This window comes from Triticum dicoccoides, chromosome 1A, assembly GCF_002162155.2.
Source record: "Triticum dicoccoides isolate Atlit2015 ecotype Zavitan chromosome 1A, WEW_v2.0, whole genome shotgun sequence".
In the NCBI taxonomy this organism is placed as follows: domain Eukaryota; kingdom Viridiplantae; phylum Streptophyta; class Magnoliopsida; order Poales; family Poaceae; genus Triticum; species Triticum dicoccoides.
Window position 1 is genome coordinate 567,514,332 of NC_041380.1, and position 8,125 is coordinate 567,522,456.

The window sequence follows — 8,125 nt, forward strand, 5'->3', positions numbered from 1 at the left end:
CGAGGTGGCGGGGCAGCGGCGTCGGGTTAGGTTTGGGCGGACGGCGCGGGCTCGAGGGGGAGGAAGGGGAGAGGGAGGCGGCGGGGGCGCGTGAACTGGCGAGGGGGAGAGGGAAGGGGGATCGGGCGAAGGGGGAGAGGGAAGGGGGGATCGGGCACAATACTAATGGCGCACCACCCCTCGGTGCGCCATAAGTACATCCATACTAATGGCGCACCTCACCGTGGTGCGCCATTAGTATTTTTTTTTATTTCAACTCGAGCCAACAGGTTATGTACCACCAGCACTGATCCACATCAAGTCCCCTCTACTAGTTCGACTGGTCAGCAGCCAGTTCTCACACCAGGAGGTCCTGGGTTTGACTCCCAGGCTACACAAATTTTTTTTAGCATTTAAAAAGCTGTTTGATACTTATTTGTGTTTAAATATGTTCAAACTTGTTTAAATCATAACAGTAATATTTTTTTTATAAGACAGTAATAATTTTTTAAAAAATATCATCAAACAGTAATGCCGGTGGAGCGGGGGAGGGTGCGCGGGGTGCGGGGGGTCGGCGACGGCAGTTGAGTAGGGGAATCGAGGGTGCGGGGGGTCGGCGGCGGCGGCCGGTGGACTGGGGGGTGCTCGGCGGCGAGGGGGACCGGATCTGGCGAGGTGGGATATCGATCGAGATGGAGGGGGATCGAGATCGAGTGTCCATGAAATTTAAAAATATTCATGATAGTTCAAAAAGTACCCATGAAATACAATCGAGAAATGAAGGCTACGATTCAAATACAATCGATCTTAGCTAGCTATCTGTTCACAATCTTCTTGCCCTTCTTTTTCGCAAATGGAGTTCTTCTGTGGAACGGACATTGATGGAGTCATGTACCTAGGGTAGGGTCACAGACCCGATCTAAGTACCCTGCCCAAGGACACCTTTAGAAGAGATCACCTTCCAGTCGACCTACGAGGGACTCACTCGACTGACTTGAAGGACTCGACCACGAAGACTCACTCGACCACCAGAAGGTCAAGAGGCACTCTACACTGCAACGGTCTGTAATTAAGTAGACTTTATGATAGTAAAGACACTTTATGTGGGGCGTTACCAGTAACGCCCCGGACTTAATGTACCTTAAACCCTTCATTACGTGGGTTGGCTGGGGTCCTGGCGCACTCTATATAAGCCACCCCCCTCCACAGGCAGAAGGGTTCGGCACCCTGTAATCCGTATACACATAATCCACTCGACCGCCTCCGGGCTCCGAGATGTAGGGCTTTTACTTCCTTCGAGAAGGGCCTGAACTCGTACATCTCTTGTGTTTACAACCTCTCCATAGCTAGGACCTTGCCTCTCCATACCTACCCCCCACTCTACTGTCAGACTTAGATCCACGACAGTTAGCGCCCACCTTGGGGCCGGTGTTTTAGCGATTTTGTGGAGAAGTTGCGATTCTTCCGAGTACTTTCATCATGGTAGCTGCTGGAGTTTTGGTCGAGGGTCGAGAGATTCGTCTCGGTGCTCTCACCTTCGTCGCCGACGACTCCGCCTGGCTCTAGGAGGCTCCACTCAATGTCGATGCGCTCCCCGTCCACGGTGCGACGCATTTTCACGCATGTGTCCGCGGCGTTCTGCTGCGGCAACCATCGACCCCATATCGGTCGACTCCCCTATTGACCACCCTCCCGGTCTCCCGCCAGCGCAAGCGCTCGGGTCGATCGAGGCTTCAGCGGTGGGTGAGACACGCGGTGGCTCGCCAGACGGCCACCACCCAAGTTGCGGCAATCGAGCCCGACGAATCTCTCTACGGCCTGTTCGATCTGTCGACTGGCTCCGTAGAGACTGCATCCGAATGCAATAGCAGTGATCCAGCGGCGGAAATCCTGATGATCGACGGGCCTCACAGCCCCCTGGCTTCGCCCGTGATGGTGGGGTAGGCGACGGAGGCGATCCCGCACGAGACCACGAAGAGTACCAGCCCGAGCCACTCGACTCTCTGCAAAGAGAAGAACTTCGCCGCAGGAACATGGATGCCCTGCACACTCCCGTCGCAGGAGAAACCCCCGAGGCTCGCGCCTTGGAGGAGGCACGTTTGGCCAATTTGGCCGAACGTGCTCGACTAGAGAATCTTCAGCGAGCACTCGACGAGCGCGCGCGGCAACGAGTTCCCAACGCCAATCGACGTCAACTCTTCCCGCCGACTCAGGTATATCGAACCCCAATCCAGAATTTAGCAGCTGCGACCCGTATAGCAGAGTCCATCCAGCCCTCTCAGTCGGAAGCTGGCAGAGGCTTGATGCAGATCAGGGATCTGCTCCGGGCAGCAGGAGATCAGAATTCAGTCGTGTCGCAGTCGCGCAACAGAATTCATAGTCGATCCGTCGCTGCGAATACGGTTCAGTCGGCTCATAGTCCCAGATCGCCTCCGCGGCGTGAAGGGCGCGAGAATCGGCGAGACCAATATGGAGACCGACACGACCGAGATGATAGGCGTCGAGTGCCCACTTCCCCTCTGAGGGGTGGGTCTTACGCTCCTCGGCAGCAAGATGACAGACGTCAGCTCAGTGCGGGGCGAAGAGTTCCAGTCGACCCCAGAGAACCAGGCTTCGACGCGCGATCCATTATCGTGCAAGGCTTGGTCAACCGGAACAGAGCCCATCGAGGTGGACTCGACAGAGATGCGCCCATGAGCAGTCGAGTGCACGTTTCTGGTCCGGAATGTTTCAGCAGAGCTATCAGAGCCGTAGTGATTCCCCCCAATTTCAGGTTGGCAACAGGAGTCAGCAAGTTCTTCGGTGAGTCTAAGCCTGAAACTTGGCTTGAGGACTACCGAGTGGCAGTTCAGATTGGTGGTGGGAATGACGAGGTGGCCATGAAGCATTTGCCCCTCATGTTGGAAGGTTCTACCAGAGCGTGGTTGAAACAGTTACCTCCTAGCAGCATTTACACTTGGGAAGATCTGCCCCGAGTGTTCGTCAGAACGTTTGAAGGAACTTGCAAGCGACTGGCTGGATTGACGGAGCTGCAAGTCTGCGTGCAGAAGACCAATGAGACTCTCAGGGAGTATATTCAGAGATGGATCACTTTGCACCATACTGTAGAGAATGTGTCTGATCATCAGGCAGTCTGTGCCTTCAAGGATGGTGTCAAGAACAGAGAATTGAGTTTGAAATTTGGTCGAACCGGAGACATGACCTTGAGTCGGATGATGGAAATTGCTACCAAGTACGCCAACGGCGAAGAACAAGACCGACTCCGAAGCGGCAAGCACAAGCCGAGCCAGTCGGAGAAGGGAAACACCAGTCGGAAATAGAAGCGGAAGGCTGAACCGGCAGCTCCTGGAGAGACTCTGGCCGTGACTCATGGAAAGTTTAAAGGGAAACCAAAAGGATCCTAGAACCCTAAGAAGGTAAAGGATAAAGAAGGGAACGACGTGATGGATATGCCGTGTTACATCCACACGAAGAAAGACGAAGAGGGGAATATCATTTACCCAAAGCATACCACTCGCCAATGTCGACTCCTGATCCAGCAGTTTCAAGGAAAACAGTCTAAAGACAAGGAAAAGGAGTCGGACAAGGCCGAAGACAAGGAGGACAGTGAGGAAGGATATCCGCATGTCAACTCCACTCTGATGATCTCTGCAGATGTGGAAAGCAAGAGTCGATTGAAAGTCATTAACCGCGAGGTGAACATGGTTACCCCAGCAAAAGCAAACTATCTGAGATGGTCCCAAACACCCATCACATTCGACCAATCTGATCACCCGACTCATATTGCCACCCCTGGGAGGCAAGCTTTGATGGTCGATCCAGTTGTCGAAGGCACTCGACTGACAAAAGTGCTGATGGACGGTGGTAGCGGGCTGAATTTGTTGTATGCAGACACACTGAAAGGAATGGGCATTCCGATGTCCCGATTGAGCACCAGTAACATGAGCTTTCATGGAGTTATACCAGGGAAGAAAGCCGAGTCACTCGGCCAAATAGCCCTGGACGTGGTGTTTGGTGATTCGAAACATTTTCGCAAAGAGAAGTTGACATTTGAGGTCGTGGATATTCAGAGTGCATATCATGCCATTTTGGGGAGACCAGCTTATGCACGGTTCATGGCTCGACCATGTTACGTGTACCTCAAATTGAAGATGCCCGGCCCCAAAGGAGTGATCACTGTAACCGGTGATCGGAAAAAGGCAGAAGAGTGCTTTCAGAAGGGCTCAAAGATTGCTGATTCCCAGGTGACAGCGGTCGAGTTTGAAGAATACAAGCAAAACGCGGATCCGAGTGATTTGCTGCGATCCAAGAAACCCGCCACAGAATCTGCATTTCAGTCGTCCGGTGAGACGAAGCCTGTTCACATTCACCCGACCGACCCCGATGCAGCCCCGACCCACATCTCCACAACACTCGACCCGAAATAGGAAGAAGCGCTCATCCAGTTCCTCTGTGAGAACTGGGACATTTTTGCATGGAAGCCCGCTGACATGCCAGGTGTTCCCAGGGGACTGGCTGAGCATCGCCTAAGAGTCGACTCATCAGCAAAACCAGTCAAAGAGCATCTTCGGCGGTCCGCCGTCCAGAAGAGAAAAGCCATTGGTGAGGAAGTGGCTCGACTGTTGGCGGCAGGATTTATCCGAGAGATATACCACTCCGAGTGGCTCGCTAATGTCGTCATGGTTCCTAAGAAGGACAAATCGCTCTGAATGTGCATTGATTTCAAGCACATCAACCGGGCCTGCCCGAAAGATCATTTTCCTCTCCCTCGCATAGATCAAATTGTTGACTCGACCGCGGGATGCGAGAGATTGTCTTTTCTAGACGCCTACTCCGGGTACCACCAGATCCGTCTGTACGGACCCGACGAGGTAAAAACAACTTTCATCACTCCATTCGGGTGCTTCTGCTATATTACCATGCCATTCGGCCTCAAGAATGCCGGAGCCACATTTATGCGAATGATCCAGAAGTGTCTACTCACTCAAATCAGTCGGAATGTGGAAGCGTATATGGATGATATCGTCGTCAAGTCACGAAAAGGTTCCGACCTGCTCGCTGACCTCGCCGAAACATTTGCCAACCTCAGAAGGTATGATATCAAGCTCAATCCATCAAAGTGCACATTCGGAGTTCCCGGTGGCAAGTTACTCGGTTTTCTCGTTTCCGAGCGAGGGATCGACGCTAATCCAGAAAAGATCGGCACTATTCTCCGAATGAAACGCCCTGTGCGAGTGCACGATGTCCAGAAGCTTACTGGATGCTTGGCCGCATTAAGTCGATTCATCTCACGACTCGGTGAAAAGGCATTGCCTCTTTACCGACTAATGAAGAAGGCATACAAGTTCGAGTGGACTCCAGAAGCTGATGCAGCGTTTGCCGAGCTAAAAGCTCTGCTCTCCACCCAGCCGGTGCTTGCTGCTCCAATCAGCAAAGAGCCTCTGTTGCTTTATATCGCAGCCACAGGACAAGTCGTCAGTACAGTGCTTACGGTCGAGCGGGAAGAAGAAGGAAAAGCTTTCAAAGTTCAGCGCCCAGTGTATTATTTGTCTGAAGTCTTGACTCCATCCAAGCAGAGATATCCTCATTATCAGAAGCTTGTGTATGGAATATACATGACCACAAAGAAGGTTGCTCATTATTTCTCTGATCATTCCATCACAGTCGTCAGCGACGCTCCACTATCAGAGATTTTGCACAACAGAGATGCAACTGGTCGAGTGGCGAAATGGGCGATTGAACTTCTTCCCCTTGATATCAAGTTTGAGGCAAAGAAAGCCATTAAGTCCTAGGCAATAGCAGATTTCCTCGCCGAGTGGATTGAGCAGCAGCAGCCGACTGAAGTTCACTCGGAGCATTGGACCATGTTTTTTGATGGCTCTAAGATGTTGAATGGTTCCGGTGCTGGGGTTGTCCTGGTTTCCCCCAGAGGAGATAAGCTCAGATATGTGCTCCAGATTCACTTTGATTCCTCCAACAATGAGGCAGAGTATGAGGCCCTCTTATACGGATTGCGCATGGCCATTTCACTCGGCGTTCGTCGCCTGATGGTCTATGGCGATTCAGATTTAGTGGTCAACCAAGTGATGAAGGAGTGGGACGTGAGAAGCCCAGCCATGACTGGATACTGCAGTGCAGTGAGGAAGCTGGAAAAGAAGTTCGAGGGGTTGGAGATCCATCATATACCCCGACTGAAAATCAAGCAGCTGATGATCTAGCAAAGATAGGTTCCAAGAGAGGAGCCATTCCGAGTGGTGTGTTCTTGGAGCATATACACACTCCGTCAGTCAAAGAAGATCCTTTCACCGAAGAAGCTCCACAGCCCAAGAGTGCCACAGATCCGACTGAGGTTGAAGTCCCAGCAGTGGTCGACTTGGTCATGGAGGTCTTGGTGGTCATTCCCGACTGGACAGTTCCGTATATCGCGTATATCCTAAGAAAAGAGCTTCCGGAGGATGAGGAAGAGGCTCGACAGATCGTCCGTCGATCTAAAGCCTTTACCGTAATCAAAGGACAGTTATATAGAGAAAGCGCGACTGGAGTTGGTCAGAAGTGCATAACACCAGAAGAAGGTCGAATCATCCTCAATGATATCCACCCGGGGACCTGTGGTCATCATGCGTCCTCTCGGACCATCGTGGCCAAAGCATACCGAGCCGGATTTTACTGGCCAAAGGCGAATGAGATGGCAAAGGAAATAGTGGATAAGTGCGAGGGATGTCAGTTCTACTCGAATATGTCGCACAAGCCTGCATCAGCTCTGAAGACCATTCCACTCGTCTGGCCTTTCGCAGTATGGGGGTTGGACATGGTCGGTCCTTTGAGAACAGGTCGAAGTGGCTTCACACATGTGCTGGTGGCAGTCGACAAGTTCACCAAGTGGATTGAAGCTAAACCAATCAAGAACCTTGACGCCGGTACTGCTGTTAGCTTCATCAGGGAACTGATATTCAGATATGGAGTCCCGCACAGCATCATTACGGATAATGGGTCGAACTTTGACTCGGAAGAATTCAGGGATTTCTGCAACTCTCAAGGCACACGAGTCGACTACGCTTCAGTCGCCCATCCGCAGACGAATGGACAAGCAGAACGAGCCAATGGCCTGATTCTTAAGGGATTGAAACCCCGTCTGATGCGTGATCTCAAGCATGCAGCTGGAGTGTGGGTCGACGAACTTCCCTCGGTGCTTTGGGGACTGCGGACCACACCTAATCGATCGACCGGAAGAACTCCATTCTTCTTGGTCTACGGAGCTGAAGCGGTCTTGCCGAGTGATCTTCTCCACAATGCTCCTCGAGTTGAGATCTACAACGAAGCAGAAGCTGAACAAGCGCGGCAGGACGCAGTCGACCTTTTAGAGGAAGAAAGGGAGATGGCTCTGATCCGATCGACCATCTATCAACAAGATTTGCGTCGTTTCCACGCCAGAAATGTGAGGGGTCGAGCCTTCCAGGAAGGAGATTTAGTTCTCCGAGTGGATCAGAAGAGACATCACAAGCTTGCTCCTTCATGGGAAGGACCCTTCATCGTCACCAAAGTTCTCCACAACGGGGCGTACCGTCTTTACAACGTCGAACATAATATCGACGAGCCCCGAGCTTGGAACGCGGAACTACTCCGCCCATTCTACACTTAAGTTTATCACTCGGATGAGTTGCAATAAAGTACTCCTGTAGTTCATGGATTTCAAAATAATAGTGTCATAGTTCCTCCATAATTTTTGTCACTTTTTATTTTGTCCAATAAAATTTTCCCCTTAGTGGGTGACTTAGCCGCGAATCCGTTTCGCCTAAGTTTGTAAAAATCCTTACCGAGTGGTGAGCCAGACTCCCACTCGGAGGCTTAGCTGCGAATCCGTTTCGCCTAAGATTAAATAAAATCCTACCGAGTGGTAAGCCAGACTTCCACTCGGGGGCTTAGCTGCAGTCCAAGTACTCGCCTAAGTTATAAATATCCTTACCGAGTGGTGAGCCAGACTCCCACTCGGAGGCTTAGCTGCGAATCCGTTTCGCCTAAGATTAAATAAAATCCTACCGAGTGGTAAGCCAGACTTCCACTCGGGGGCTTAGCTGCAGTCCAAGTACTCGCCTAAGTTATAAAAATCCTACCGAGTGGTAAGCCAGACTTCCACTCGGAGGCTTAG